This window comes from Dendrobates tinctorius, unplaced genomic scaffold (genome assembly GCF_039654945.1).
Source record: "Dendrobates tinctorius isolate UK_male_01 unplaced genomic scaffold, ASM3965494v1 ptg000087l, whole genome shotgun sequence".
Lineage (NCBI taxonomy): Eukaryota > Metazoa > Chordata > Amphibia > Anura > Dendrobatidae > Dendrobates > Dendrobates tinctorius.
Window position 1 is genome coordinate 3,245,810 of NW_027361755.1, and position 17,013 is coordinate 3,262,822.

Genomic DNA, 17,013 nt, shown 5'->3' on the forward strand with positions numbered 1-17,013 from the left:
CCTCCCATTCAGTTTCATCCCATTGCTTCTAGTCTTTCCTTGTGCAAATGAGAATAAAGTTGATCCTTCTACAATGTGACAGCCCTTTAGATATTTGTAGACAGCTATTAAGTCTCCTCTCAGTCTTCTCTTTTGCAAACTAAACATTCCCAAATCCTGCAACATTTCCTCATAAGACAGGGTTTGCAGACCGGTCACCATTCTGGTCGCTCTTTTCTGAACTTGCTCCAGTTTGTTGATGTCTTTTTTAAAATGTGGTGCCCAAAACTGGACACAATATTCTAGATGAGGTCTGACCAAAGAGGAGTAGAGGGAAATAATGACTTCACGTGATCTAGACTGTATGCTTCTGTTAATACATCCTAGAATTGCATTTGCCTTTTTTGCTGCTGCATCACACTGTTGACTCATATTCAGTCTATGATCTATTAGTATACCCAAGTCTTTTTCACATGTGCTGTCACTTAGCCCTATTCCTCCCATTCTGTATATGCTTTTTTCATTTTTATTGCCCAGATGTAGTACTTTGCATTTCTCCCTGTTAAAAACCATTCTGTTAGTTGCTGCCCACTTCTCCAGTTTATTTAAATCTTTTTGAATCCTCTCTCTCTCTTCTCTAGTATTAGCTATCCCTCCTAGCTTTGTGACATCAGCAAATTTAATCAGTTTACCCTCAATTTCTTCATCTAAATCGTTGATAAAGATGTTGAACAATACAGGGCCCAGGACAGAGCCCTGTGGTACCCCACTTGAGACATTCTTCCAACTGGATGTGCAGCCATTTACGACCACTCTTTGGGTCCGATCACTAAGCCAGTTATGAATCCACCTAACAGTTGCCTTGTCCATTCCATACTTAGTCATTTTTTCAATAAGGATTGTATGAGAGACTTTGTCAAATGCTTTGCTGAAGTCAAGATATACTATATCTACAGCATTTCCTTGATCCACCCAATCAGTGATACCGTCATAGAAGGAAATTAAGTTAGTCTGACATGACTTATTAGTTACAAACCCATGCTGACTCTTATCCAGGTATTGACATACATGTTGTTTAATAATTTGTTCAAAGATCTTTCCTGGTATAGAAGTCAGACTCACCGGCCTATAGTTGCCTGGGTCCACCTTCTTCCCCTTTTTGAAGATAGGAACAACATTTGCTCTTCTCCAGTCTTCTGGCACTTCTCCTGTTCTCCAAGAATTTTCAAAGATTATGGAGAGGGGTTCAAAAATTTCTTCTGCTATCTCCTTCAGTACTCTGGGGTGTAATTCATCTGGACCTGGAGACTTGAATTCATTTAGGTTAGCTAAGTGTTTCCTCACTATCTTTCTGTTTATAGATATCCTGGATTCTTCTATTCCCTTAATAGGACAGTGAATAACAGTTGATGTTACATTTCCTTTCTGAGAGAAAACAGATGCAAAATAGGAAACATGGAAACAATCATTTCTGTCTGTGTTGTCTCAGTTGTCTTTTGTACGTTTGTGACCAATCCTTGTACCAACGACCCTTCTTTCTGGGGTTGGAGACGTTTTCGCTGGCCCCTCCTGGTATGCTTTCTTGATCGCTTGCGCCTGACGATAAAAAAATCACTCAAAGATGAATCTCCAGTGTGCGGCCCTGTATTCTGTGCCTGAGTCTTCTGGTTTCTGTCACTATGATATTTATTAAATTTCCTTTTTCCGTGATGAGTCCACTTGAATGCCTGTTTGTTGTCAAAATCTCCTTTATCACGGAGGAATTTCTTCTTCTTTTTTTGAATGATCTGTTTTTCAAAGTTATCAATAATTTCTTTTAAGCGTAGTTGAAAGACTAGCATCATCAAAAGAGTTCAGTTGAGACTCTTTATCCTTAATGTCACTCTTTAATTTAACTAGAAATTTATAATCATGATCGATCAGTAAACCAATTAAAATAGAGGAACATTTCAGAAGACCAGATTCCCAGGTTGACTTGAAGTCTGAGTCTGCTTCCATGCGGGAAAAAGTTTAATCTGGAGTCCCCAAGGGACAATACCAAGTTTGTTATATTCCTCCAAACTTTTTATGTTCCACCAGGTTTTGGTCAAAGTCTTATGAAGGTTAATCAGTTCAGAGGAAAGAAGTTGAAAGGAACTATCCTGTGTGACAGCTGCTTCACAGCTGCCAAAAACACCTTCAACCTGGCCTTTCCATGCCAGCTCTCTAGCCTCAAGGTTCATGGCCAAATACAATAACTAATGTAAAACTGACCAAACAAGACTGGTCTACACAATACTAATATTAACAATCTATGGGCGTGCCAGCACTCCAAAAAAGAAGAGCATTGGAAAAACACCAATGTAGAGAACTACATGAGAATTAATTGAACAGAGGACACCGCCAAACCAATGAAAAACACTAAGGAGTTCACCAAAGATATATTCAGAGACAATATACAAAAGGAAGGAAAGCAATATATCTAAATATGGGAACTCCACAATATATGAAAAAATTAGCAGATTTTATTTATGAATTCCAACACATACACAAAACAGCACAAAAAGCGTTAAAAACAATTAAAAAAGTGCAAAGTGCAATAGAGTCAAAATCATGGAATAATGATGCAATGACTCTCCCACATCAAAAAATCCCCACATAGCAGCAATGATATATACACTCACTGGCCACTTTATTAGGTACACCTGTCCAACTGTGTGTTAAGACTTAATTTCTAATCAGCCAATCACATGGCGGCAACTCAGTGCATTTAGGCATGTAGACATGGTCAAGACAATCTCCTGCAGTTCAAACCGAGCATCAGTATGGGGAAGAAAGGTGATTTGAGTGCCTTTGAACGTGGCATGATTGTTGGTGCCAGAAGGGCTGGTCTGAGAATTTCAGAAACTGCTGATCTACTGGGATTTTCACGCACAACCATCTCTAGGGTTTACAGAGAATGGTCCGAAAAAGAAAAAAAATCCAGTGAGCGGCAGTTCTGTGGCCGGAAATGCCATGTTGATGCCAGAGGTCAGAGGAGAATGGGCAGACTGGTTCGAGCTGATAGAAAGGCAACAGTGACTCAAATTGCCACCCGTTACAACCAAGGTAGGCAGAAGAGCATCTCTGAACGCACAGTGCGTCGAACTTTGAGGCAGATGGGCTACAGCAGCAGAAGACCACACTGGGTACCACTCCTCTCAGCTAAGAACAGGAAACTGAGGCTACAATTTGCACAAGCTCATCGAAATTGGACAGTAGAAGATTGGAAAAACGTTGCCTGGTCTGATGAGTCTCGATTTCTGCTGCGACATTCGGATGGTAGGGTCAGAATTTGGCGTAAACAACATGAAAGCATGGATCCATCCTGCCTTGTATCAACGGTTCAGGCTGGTGGTGGTGGTGTCATGGTGTGGGGAATTTTTTCTGGGCACTCTTTGGGCCCCTTGGTACCAATTGAGCATCGTTGCAATGCCACAGCCTACCTGAGTATTGTTGCTGACCATGTCCATCCCTTTATGACCACAATGTACCCAACATCTGATGGCTACTTTCAGCAGGATAATGCGCCATGTCATAAAGCTCGAATCATCTCAGATTGGTTTCTTGAACATGACAATGAGTTTACTGTACTCAAATGGCCTCCTCAGTCACCAGATCTCAATCCAATAGAGCATCTTTGGGATGTGGTGGAACGGGAGATTCGCATCAGGGATGTGCAGCCGACAAATCTGCGCCAACTGTGTGATGCCATCATGTCAATATGGTCCAAAATCTCTGAGGAATGCTTCCAGCACCTTGTTGAATCTCTGCCACGAAGAATTGAGGCAATTCTGAAGGCAAAAGGGGGTCCAACCCCTTACTAGCATGGTGTACCTAATAAAGTGGCCAGTGAGTGTAAATAGATGTCAAAACAGACCACCTAAAAAGGCATTCAAAATGACGTGCAATATACACAAAAAAGATTTTTGTCTGAATAAGTAAGGAGGCCTGTATATGAGAGATACTAAACGCTATTCACAGCACCGTGGACCAAAAAAGGAAAATACAGAAAATGAGCCTATTATTAAGCAAATGCCCAAGTCAGGCACACATGTGTCCTGCGTATCAAATACCTGACCATAGATATAAAAGGCAGATGACCCTTAAGCTTGCTGGTATACAGGGACCAAAAATACCCGGCATGTAGATGAATGAAGTGCCGAGGAAGTGCTGAGAGTAGCTTGTAAGGTGAAGAAGTGGGGGGAGCAGAGCCCCACGCGTATCGTCACTCTCTATGTGGCTTCTTCAGGGGAGAATAGAGAACTGAGTGGATGCATGTGTTAGATATCTATATATCGCGATCACGTGTGATGCATAATTAGTTAAGTAAATAGAAAGCCAATACTAACCCATTAGACCAGAAGACACTGCATGGCCGCGGCCATCTTGTCAGCATTGTTCATAAACCAATAAAGTTATTCACGAAACAGTGACATCACCGGGCGTGAGAGCGCCTGCGCAGTGAGGGCAGAGAGACAAAGCAGACACGGCGCATGAGTCCAGAATATAAAAGACATCATATGGCCAGCTTCTTAGCATACAAGTGTGGTGTGATGACGTTACCAAACACAAAGCACTTGCGCAGTGAAAACAAAAGAATAGAGGAAGTATAGCACATGCGTTTAAGGCATAGAAACACCTAATGTGGCCGTAACCGGTTTATTAACATAGTTATAGGCAAATTAGGTCATTATGGAGACCTATATTAGAAAAAGTCAAACAACACATACCACGCATGCGCCAGATTGTCCAAGCATTGAGCATAGAGACAACAATAAGAGAAGGCACATGGCTATCATGTTGATGAAGTTGTGAGAAGATAGATCTCTTTTTTTCAACAGGCGCATATACGATCCAAGCAGAGGTGTAACACATAAGTTAGATCGCTATATGTAGAGATAGGACATGTCGCTGAAATGCTATGACAAATGATATATATACCTAAACACAGAGCGTCTATAAAAATAAGAAATATTCAGTCACAATTGGTGTATATAAAATTTGCATGAAGCAAGTAAATAAATAGCTCAAAGTACTATACTACTGTGTCTGGCACACAAACATTGCCTAATTGGCATAATTGTAAACACACCTAGAAAGTGCCTGTATAGAACTAACGCCTATATAGGAAAAACGCATGTACAATCACAGACAGTATGTACAGTTGTGGCCAAAAGTATTGACACCCCTGCAATTCTGTCAGATAATACTCAGTCTCTTCCTGAAAATGATTGCAAACACAAATTCTTTGGTATTATTATCTTCATTTAATTTGTCTTAAATGAAAAAACACAAAAAGAATTGTCCTAAAGCCAAATTGGATATAATTCCACACCAAAGTTTTAAGATTAAAGATCCACTTGGATTCCCGTCTGAGGAGTTTGAGGCTGATGTCTCCTCCCCTTATATCAGATTGAACAGACTCAAGTCCCTAAATCCTGGTGCCGCTACACCGTGATTTGTGTGTGGTCAGATAATGCGATACTACACAGGTAGGTGTTTTGCCCTTCTCCAAATCTTTCTTAGCTGTTGTAATACTTGAGAAATGATGTATTCTCTTCCTCAACTCCTGTGTCGTTTGCCCAACATATATTTTTGGGCACGGGCATACCAAAGCATAGACCACATTGCGGGATTTGCAGTTAAAGTAACTCTGTGTTGTAACCAGAAACGGGAAAATACAGTTGTGGCCAAATGTATTGACACCCCTGCAATTCTGTCAGATAATACTCAGTTTCTTCCTGAAAATGATTGCAAGCACAAATTCTTTGGTATTATTATCTTCATTTAATTTGTCTTAAATGAAAAAACACAAAAAGAATTGTCCTAAAGCCAAATTGGATATAATTCCACACCAAACATAAAAAAGAGGGTGGACAAAAGTATTGGCACTGTTCGAAAAATCATGTGATGCTCTAATTTGTGTAATTAACAGCACCTGTAACTTACCTGTGGCACCTAACAGGTGTTGGCAATAACTAAAATCAGACTTGCAGCCAGTTGACATGGATTAAAGTTGACTCAACCTCTGCCCTGTGTTCTTTTTGTGTACCACATTGAGCATGGAGAAATGAAAGAAGACCAAAGAACTGTCTGAGGACTTGAGAAAGCAAATTGTGAGGAAGCATGAGCAATCTCAAGGCTACAAGTCCATCTCCAAAGACCTGAATGTTCCTGTGTCTACCGTGTCATCAAGAAGTTTAAAGTCCATGGCACTGTGGCTAACCTCCCTAGATGTGGACGGAAAAGAAAAATTGACAAGAGATTTCAACGCAAGATTGTGCGGATGTTGGATAAAGAACATAGTAACATAGTTTTGAAGGCTGAAGGAAGACCTTATGTCCATGTAGTTCAGCCTGTTTTTAGTGCAGCTGTTCTGCATTGTTGATCCTGGGGAAGGCAAAAAACCCCACAGAGTAGAAGCCAATTTTCTCCATAGGGAAAAAAATTCCTTCCCGTAAGCTGGGTCAACCATCTACCTATAATATTCTGTTATTCGTAACCTTCTGTACTGTTACTCACAAGAAAAGCATCCATTCCTTTCTTAAATTCATTCAGTGAGTTGGCCATCACCACTTCCTCAGGAAGAGAATTCCAGAGCCTCACTGCTCTTACCGTGAAGAACCCTCTTCTATGCTGGTGCAGAAATTGTCTTTCCACCAAACGAAGAGAATGCCCCCTTGTTCTTGTCACAGTCCTTGGTACAAACAGTTCATTGGAGAGATCTCTGTATTGCCCTCTGATATACTTGTACATATATATTAAGCCTCCCCTAAGTCTTCTCTTTTCTAGAGTAAATAGACCTAATTTTGATAACCTTTCTGGGTATTGTAGTGAACCAACTCCATTTATCATTTTAGTAGCCCGCCTTTGAATCCTTTCAAGTTCAGTAATGTCTTTCTTGAGCACCGGCGTCCAAAATTGCACACAATACTCCAAGTGTGGTCTGACGAGTGATTTGTACAGAGGGAGAATTATGTTTTCATCTCGTGTCCACAGACCTATTCAAATGCATCCCATGACCCTATTTGCTTTGGTGGCAGCAGCCTGACACTGGGCACTCCAATTTAGCTTCTTATTGACTAAGATGCCTAAGTCTTTTTCCATGTCTGATTTCCCCAGCAGTTTCCCATTTATTAAGTAATTATAGCATCTGTTTCTCCTTCCCATGTGCATAACCTTACCCTTATCTGTGTTAAACCTCATTTGCCATTTTTCAGCCCAATTCTCCAATTTACTCAGATCTGACTGTAGTTGCAAACTGTCCTCCTTTGTGTTAACTACCTTACATAGTTTTGTATCATCTGCAAATACTGATATTTTACTGTGTAAGCCATCCACTAGATCATTAATAAATATATTAAATAGTAGGGGGCCCAATACAGAACCCTGTGGTACCCCACTAGTAACCCTGGCCCAATCTGAGTATGTACCATTAATAACCACTCTTTGTTTTCTATCACTAAGCCAGCTACCTACCCATTTACACACATTTTCCCCTAGCCCAAGCTTTCTCATCTTACTTACCAATCTTTTATGTGGGACAGTGTCAAATGCTTTAGAGAAGTCAAGATAAATGACATCCAATGATTCTCCTTGGTCCATTTGAGAGCTTACATCCTCATAGAAGCTGATAAGGTTAGTTTGACAGGAGCGATCCTTCATAAATCCATGTTGCTATGGATTTAAACATTTATTAACATTGAGATATTCCATAATGGTATCCCTTAGAAACCCTTCAAAAATTTTACCCACAACAGATGTTACCTCAACTAACATCCAAACAAGTTCAAGCTGCCCTGCAGTCCGAGGGTACAGCAGTGTCAACCCGTACTATCCGTCGGCATCTGAATGAAAAGGGCCTGTATGGTAGGAGATCCAGGAAGACCCCACTTCTTACCCCGAGACATAAAAAAGCCAGACTGGAGTGTGCCAAAACTTACCTGAAAAAGCCTAAAATGTTTTGGAAGAATGTTATCTGGTCAGATCAGACAAAAGTAGAGCTTTTTGGGCAAAGGCATCAACATAGAGTTTACAGGAGAAAAAAATAGGCATTCAAAGAAAAGAACACGGTCCCTACAGTCAAACATGGTGGAGGTTCCCTGATGTTTTGGGGTTGCTTTGCTGCCTCTAGCACTGGACTGCTTGACCGTGTGCATGGCATTATGAAGTCAGAAGACTACCAACAAATTTTGCAGCATAATGTAGGGCCCGGTGTGAGAAAGCTGGGTCTCCCTCAGAGGTCATGGGTCTTCCAGCAGGACAATGACCCAAAACACACTTCAAAAAGCACTAGAAAATGGTTTGAGAGAAAGCACTGGAGACTTCTAAGGTGGCCAGCAATGAGTCCAGACCTGAATCCCATAGAACACCTGTGGAGATATCTAAAAATGGCAGTTTGGAGAAGGCACCCTTCAAATATCAGGGACCTGGAGCAGTTTGCCAAAGAAGAATGGTCTAAAATTCCAGCAAAGCATTGTAAGAAACTCACTGATGGTTACCGGAAGCAGTTGGTCGCAGTTATTTTGGCTAAAGATTGTGCAACCAAGTATTAGGCTGAGGGTGCCAATACTTTTGTCTGGACCATTTTTGGAGCTGTGTGTGAAATGATCAATGTTTTGCTTTTTGCTTCATTCTCTTTTGTGTTTTTTCATTTAAGACAAATTAAATGAAGATAATAATACCAAAGAATTTGTGTTTGCAATCATTTTCAGGAAGAAACTGAGTATTATCTGACAGAATTGCAGGGGTGTCAATACTTTTGGCCACAACTGTATGAGATCCAAATCACACTCAAACATTGCTGTTCAAAAGAGAGGTGTCTGTTATGAATGGGTCACCGAGGAGGATGGCAGGACAGGCTAAGCCACCAGGAAACCAGAGAGGTTGGTAACTAAGCGGATTGCAGACCCCTGATCCTATCAGCACAACTAGCAGTAGCTGTGGAGCGTTCCTACGATGCCCTAGATGCCACAGCACAGCCGGAGAACTAACTAAGCCTAAAGCCATAAAGATGAAGCCTAAACTGCCCCGGAGCAGATCCCCAAAGGAATAGACAGCCCCCAAACATATATTGTCGGTGAGACCAGATGAGACACAAACATAGGCAGAAAATAGAATGAGCAAATGGTGGGGCCCAAGCTGTCTAGATAGGATAGACATGATATTGTCTGCAATCATGCAAAAACCCTAAAAAATCCAACACATCTGATATACAAAAAACCTGAGGCCACACGACCTCCCCCCTGCTAGATCAGCACTCTGGTGTGAACTGGAAGCAAAGCAAAAGATATTAATATAACAGGGGAATGTACAAACTGACACACGCTGTAACATATGGAGCGGGGCCCAGCGCTGCCATGAGGAGGGAGCACGCTGAACCCTCGCAATAAAGCAGAAAGCAAAAAAAGGCACAACCAGATTAGATGCAAAGGATTAGCAAAAAAATCACTTAACTGATTCATGTAGATCAGGCAGGAGACATAAGAAGTCCAAATGCACAAGGAGGAATTCACCAGCAATACTAAGGGAAGCCTGCTCACTTATATGCTCCCAGCCAGCAATTCCCAATCATCATTGTCAGGTGGCAAACTTCCATCAAGCTGGCCAGCTCCACTACTCCCAGTAACCACCAGAGAGAGCTCAGGCCCAATAGTCCGAGTAAGGGAATTCCCAACAGTACCCCCCCCCTTGAGGAAGGGTCACCGAACCCTCATCCACGCCACCAGGCCGATCAGGATGGGCCTGATGAAAAGCACGAATCAATCTCTTGGCATGAATGTCAGAAGCAGAGACCCAAGAATTTTCCTCCTGGCCATAACCTTTCCACTTGACCAAGTACTGACATCTCCATCTAGCCAGATAAGAATCCAATATCTTCTCTACCTCATACTTCAAATTACCCTTAACCAGTACAGGGTCAGGGGGTGCCGCCATGGGAACTACTGGCTAAACAATCCTTTTCAACAAAGATTTATGAAAAACGTTATGAATCTTAAACGTAACTGGAAGAGTCAAACGGGGTTAAGGATTTCCAAAATCTTATAAAGTCCAATAAACCTTGGCTTGAATTTTGGAGATGCAACCTTCATGGGAATATTTTTTGAGGACAACCAAACCATGTCACCCACTTTAAACTGGGGACTAATGGTCCTATGCCGGTTGGAAAACCCTTGGGCCTTTTCCTGAGAGTGGGATAACTTATCCACTACTTGGTCCCAAATCTGCTGCATTCTCTCTGCCTCAGAATCCACACTTGGGCAGGCAGAAGCTTCCACTTGCCCCGAAGAAAATCGAGGATGAAACCCAAAGTTACAGAAGAAAAGAGACATCAAAGTGGCAGAACTAGCCCTATTGTTTAGCGCGAATTCGGCCAAGTGCAAAAATGAGACCCAATCATCCTGATCAGCAAATATGAAACATCTCCAATAGGACTCCAAAGTCTGGTTTGTTGTCTCAGTCTGTCCACTGAATTCCCAGTTTGGAACAAAAAGTTCTCCAAAATCTGGAAACAAACTGGACTCCTCTGTCCAATACAATGTTCTTAGGAATCCTGTGCAAACGAACTACTTGTTGTAAAAACAAGGGCACCAACTCAGAAGAAGATGGCAACTTTGGGAGTGGTACAAGATAGACCATCTTAGAAAATCTATCACAAATCACCCAAATAACAGTCATTCTCTGAGAGACAGGAAGATCAGAAATAAAATCCATTGAGATATGGGTCCATGGCCTCCTGGGCAACGGCAGGGGCATCAACAAATCACTAGCACGAGAACAGGGCTTAGACCGAGAACAAGTCCCACAGGACTGCACAAAATTCCTGACATCATGAGATAAGGCAGGCCACCAAAAAAACCGACTCACCAAATCTCTGGTACCAAAGATACCTGGATGACCAGCCAACACGGAGCAATGAATTTCAGACATAACTCTTCTCTTCCATTGGTCAGGCACATACAATTTTCCCTTAGGGCATCGTTCAGGTTTATCCTCCTAAAATTCCTCCAGGGCACGTCTCAAATCGGGAGAGATGGCGGAAAGAACTACACCCTCATTTAGAATGGTAGTAGGCTCGGTCACATCAAGAGATTCCGCAAAGAAACTGTTAGGCGTCGGATTACTGACACTGCACAGCGGGAATCCAGAGCCAGACATCCAGCGGTCTCCCATTATCCTCCGACCGCCCCGGGTGCTGCTCAGCAATCACGGCGAGCCAGGTGTGCTGCTCAGACTTTCTCTGACAGCCTGGATGTTGCTGCCACCTCTGGTGCAGCAATGGTAGCGCAGCCTGTTCTGCAGGGAACCGCTCCAGAGGCTAAGTCCTCGTGCCGTGCTACTGGGCATGCCCGCAAGGTGACCTCTCACTGGAGAGCAGGGGTCACATGCTCAGGTCCTGCGTCGGATCTGATTGGTCCTTTCCAGGGTACTGGAAGGTCCCAGAAGCGCATGGCTATAAAAAGCCTGCATGGCGGCTCGGCCATGCGCTAGTGCAGCATATTATGCTGTGTGTGTATGGCGATGTATGCATGGACTGGTGTCTGACTTATTATGAAACCCCTTCCCTTGGATACTACGAATGGTGCCTGTGTGTTGGGTTAGTCAGCTCCAGATTGTGGCAAGCTACACGCCACAGTGCTTTCCACGCCTACACTAGCGCCCATCGGTGCCTGGTTCTCGGCACCGATGCTTGCGGCTATAGTTGCCGCTACGCTGCATTAACAGCAGCTATTGGTGTTTGCGGCTGCGACGCCACATGCCGGCTCCTGTGACGTTAACAGGGCTAGCGTCTCTACATTTATTTATGCCAAGCCACTCTGTGTCTGAACAGAGCCGCTCCTGGCGTTCAGGTGACGTTAACCCATGCGCATTACTTCACCTTCTGGTGCATCTGCCATTGTCCAGCAGCGGTCTAGTCACCTACCGCACGGTGGACCCCGGGCGGCGAATGCACCTCCTATTATTTATATTTGGTGCGTTCTGCCGTCCCTAACATTACACTAGTGCCAGGGTCTGGCTGGCAATGGCAGACGTGCAGTAGTTGCAGCGCTATATTCGGCAGCTGGAGAGCAGGTTGGCGACTATTGAGAGCGCCAACTCAGCTGCGAATACTGCGCTAGCTGCTGTCCAGACAGTCGCCGAGGCTGTCTCACGTGCGCCCGCTCTTTTGCCCATGCCAACACTTTCTCGCCTCCCGATTCCCGACAAATTTTCGGGTGACAGCGCCACCTGTAGGGGATTCGTCAGTCAGTGCTCAATTCAGCTCGAGTTACTGGCTGCACGGTTTCCTACAGAGCGGGCTAAGGTGGGGTTTATTGTGTCACTTTTGTCTGGCAGAGCATTACAGTGGGCCACGCCTTGTGGGAACGTGATGATCCCGTGGTTCAGGGTGCTGCCCAGTTCCTTGCGGCCCTGAAGCAGGTCTTTCTGGGACCATGGATCATGCACGACACCTCTATCCAATTACTCTCTCTAACACAAGGGTTGCTCTCGGTTAGCCTTTATGCCGTCCAGTTCCAGATATTGGCTTCCGAATTAGAGTGGCCGGACAAAGCATTGGTCCCGGTGTTTTGGAGAGGGTTAGTTGAGCACGTCAAAGACGCTCTAGCTACCAGAGAGGTTCCCACATGTCTGGAGGAATTAATTGCCGTCGCCACCCGCATTGACCTCTGGTTTACGGAGCGCGGGCTGGAACGTGCACAATGCAGACGCAGGGTTAAATTGGCTCCCACATTCACTGAGCTGCTAACATACCCCGCACAGGAGCTTTCACCCTCCGTACCTATGGAGGTGTCTTGCACCGGCCCTAAGCCACGTCCGATGCGAAGCTCTATACGTTGCTATCAGTGCCGACAATTTGGTCACCCAGCTAGCACGTGTCCTCTGCGGGTGAAAAAACGCCCATGTCCTGTGGCCGTAGGTGGTGGGCAGTCCAATACGAAACCCTTCTCACCCAAACCGGTATTACGGGGTACCCTAGACAGTGGGGTCTCCACCTGGGAGGCAGAGGTTACCGTGGACTCTGGGGCCCATGGGAACTATATGTCTTCTACCTTTGCCCAGAAATACGCCATTCCCCTAGTTCTATTACCTCAGCCTCTGACTATCAGGGTGGTTAATGGAGCACCGTTACCCTGTCAGGTGACCCATCAGACAGCTCCACTAGGGCTCACTATCTCACCCTCTCATCATGAGACTCTGTCCCTGCTAAACCTGCCAGACGGCATCGATCAGGTGCTGCTCGGGGTTCCCTGGCTTCGGTGCCACTCTCCTCATATCGAGTGAGCAACAGGGAAGATACTGGCCTGGAGCAAGGACTGCGAGGGGAGATGTCTGAGGGGCAGTCTTCAGGTGGCTTCCACGGAAGTGCCTGCAGATCTCTCCGCGCTACCTAAACCCTACCACCAATACGCGGACGTCTTCTCCAAAAAATCTGCAGAGACGCTCCCGCCGCACCGTCCTTACGACTGCCCGATAGACCTCATGCCAGGCACAGAACCTCCTAGAGGCTGTGTGTATCCACTATCTCTCCCTGAGACAGAAGCTATGTCACAATACATCCGGGAGAACCTGGCTAGAGGCTTTATCAGAAAGTCGGTGTCACCGGCTGGTGCAGGGTTCTTCTTCGTTCAGAAGAAGAGCAGGGAGTTACGCCCCTGCATTGACTACAGAGGTCTCAATGCAATCACGGTTAAAAACAAATACCCTCTACCGTTGATCTCTGAGTTGTTTGACAGGTTGCGAGCGAGGGGCCCGGATCTTTACTAAGTTGGATCTGCGAGGGGGATACAACCTGATCCGCATTCGCGAAGGAGACGACTGGAAGACAGCTTTTAATACCGGGGATGGCCATTACGAATATCTGGTTATGCCTTTTGGCCTTTGTAATGCGCCAGCTGTCTTCCAGGATTTTGTCAACGACGTCTTCCGCGACATGCTTGCTACCTCAGTAGTGGTATATCTGGATGATATACTCATCTTTTCATCAGATTTGACTACCCACCGGAGGGACATCTGCAGGGTCTTCGACCGTCTGCGGGCGAATTCCCTCTTTGCCAAGCTGGAGAAGTGTCAGTTTGAGCAGGAGTCCTTGCCGTTCCTGGGCTATATCATCTCGGCCCAGGGGCTGGCCATGGATCCTGCCAAACTACAAGCGGTAATGGATTGGCAGGAACCTCATTCACTTAAAGCGGTGCAGCGCTTTTTGGGGTTCGTGAATTACAACCGCCAGTTTATACCACATTTTTCCACCCTGGTGGCTCCTTTGGTTGCTCTCACCAAGAAAGGAGCTAACCCCAACGCTTGGTCTGAACAGGTCTCCAAGGCTTTCTCGGCTATAAAATCTCATTTTGCTGGCGCTCCCATTTTACATCGTCTGATGTGAATAAACCGTTTATTCTGGAGGTAAATGCCTCTTCCGTCGGTGCAGGAGCAGTCCTTTTCCAGAAGGATGCTCAAGGTCGGAAGCATCCATGCTTCTTCTTCTCAAAGACCTTCTCACCGGCGGAGAAGAATTACTCCATCGGTGACAGGGAGCTGCTGGCCATGAAGTTGGCCATTTCAGAGTGGAGACATCTCCTGGAGGGGGCTCGCTTTCCCTTCCAGGTATATACGGATCATAAAAATTTGGTCTACTTGCAGACGGCCCAGCGCCTGAACTCACGTCAGGCTAGGTGGTCGCTCTTCTTTTCTCGCTTCCGCTTCACCCTGCACTACCTATCAGGGGAGAAGAACGTCCGTGCGGATGCTCTCTCATGCTCGGTGGTCTCAGCGGAAGAAGGAGAGGCTGAGCCCCGGTTAATTCTCCCGCCGGAGAGTTTTACGACCGTGGCTCCAGTCGCTCTCGAGTCAGTGCCACCAGGCAAGACCTTGGTGCCTCCTCAGCTACGGCCGGAAGTTCTCGCCTGGGCACACGCCTCCAGGGTAGGTGGCCATTTTGGCAATAAACGGACCACCGAACTCCTAGCTAGGTCATACTGGTGGCCACATATGGCTCGAGATGTTAAGGAATACGTGCAAGCATGCATCTCGTGTGCTCGGAACAGACCCTCTAGGCAGAGGCCGGCGGGGTTGTTGTAACCCCTGCCAGTGGCGGATAGACCGTGGGAGATGGTTGGCATGGATTTCATAGTTGGCCTGCCCAAGTCTGGTGGCTGTACGGTCATCTGGGTGGTCACCGACCATTTTTCCCAAATGGTACATCTGGTGCCACTCGCACGCTTGCCTTCCGCTCGTGGTCTTGCTACTTTGTTCATTAAGCACGTATTCCGTTTGCATGGCATGCCGGACAAAATCGTGAGTGACCGAGGTCCCCAGTTTGTGTCTCGGTTTTGGAGAGAGCTCTGTAGCTTACTCAGCATCGAGCTAAATCTGTCCTCCGCTTACCATCCCGAGACGAATGGCTTGGTCGAGAGAGCCAATCAGACCTTGGTTACCTACCTGCGGCATTTTGTCTCTGCCAGGCAGGATGACTGGGCATCCTTGCTACCTTGGGCTGAATTTGCCCTAAACAATGCGGTGGCTGATTCCACCGGTCAGACGCCCTTCCTCCTAAACTACGGCCAACATCCACGCATCCCTGTTCCGATGCCAGTGTCCTCCACTGACTCCAGGGTGGCAGACTGGGCAGTGGAGGCCCGGGACATTTGGGATCGCACTCAGGATGCTATCCGTGCTTCTAAGGAAAGGATGAGGGCGTCCGCCGACACGCATCGGCGACCCGCTCCTAGCTTCTCCCCTGGCGACATGGTGTGGTTCTCCACCCGAAATATCAAACTACGGGTCGAGTCCCCTAAGGTCGCCCCGCGATATATTGGACCTTTCAAGGTTCTCGAGCGAATTAGCTCGGTGGTCCACCGCCTGGCTCTTCCTCCACACTTAGCCATTTCGGACGTGTTTCATGTGTCCCTCCTCAAACCAGTTCACATGGCCCGGTTTTCTGAGTCATCGGCCGGGTCGTCAGACTTGTCGTCTGACGAGTTTGAGGTTAATGCCATCGTTGGGCGCAGGTTTGTCCGTGGCAAAAATTTTTATTTAGTGGACTGGAAGGGTCATGGGCCCGAGGCTCGGACCTGGGAGCTGGTGGAAAACATCCACGCCCCGCTGTTGATCGCGGCTTTTCAGCGCAGTGAAGCGGGCCTTAGGAGGGGGGGTAATGTTAGGCGTCGGATTCCTGACACTGCACAGCGGGAATCCAGAGCCAGACATCCAGCGGTCTCCCATTATCCTCCGACCGCCCCGGGTGCTGCTCAGCAATCACAGCGAGCCAGGCGTGCTGCTCAGACTTGCTCTGACAGCCTGGATGTTGCTGCCACCTCTGGTTCAGCAATGGTAGCGCAGCCTGTTCTGCAGGGAACCGCTCCAGAGGCTACTGGGCATGCCCGCAAGGTGACCTCTCACTGGAGAGCAGGGGTCACATGCTCAGGTCCTGCGTCATATCTGATTGGTCCTTTCCAGGGTACTGGAAGGTCCCGGAAGCGCATGGCTATAAAAAGCCTGCATGGCGGCTCGGCCATGCGCTAGTGTAGCATATTATGCTGTGTGTGTATGGTGATGGATGCATGGACTGGTGTCTGACTTATTATGAAACCCCTTCCCTTGGATACTACGAATGGTGCCTGTGTGTTGGGTTAGTCAGCTCCAGATTGTGGCAAGCTACACGCCACTGTGCTTTCCACACCTACACTAGCGTCTGTCGGTGCCTGGTTCTCGGCGCCGACGCTTGCGGCTATAGTTGCCGCTACGCTGCATTAACAGCAGCTATTGGTGTTTGCGGCTGCAACGCCACACGCCGGCTCCTGTGACGTTAACAGGGCTAGCGTCTCTACATTTATTTATGCCAAGCGACTCTGTGTCTGAACAGAGCCACTCCTGGCGTTTGGGTGACGTTAACCCGTGCACATTACTTCACCTTCTGGTGCATCTGCCATTGTCCAGCAGCGGTCTAGTCACCTACCGCACGGTGGACCCCGGGCGGCGAACGCACCTCCTATTATTTATATTTGGTGCGTTCTG

At 46.4% G+C, this 17,013-nt stretch overlaps 1 protein-coding gene across 9 annotated transcripts in view; it reads right to left on the minus strand.

Moving 5' to 3' along the window:
• The window catches only part of ARID1B (AT-rich interaction domain 1B), a 2,758,190-nt gene that overhangs the window by 1,457,072 nt on the left and 1,284,105 nt on the right, over window positions 1–17,013 (minus strand). The window lies entirely within an intron of this gene.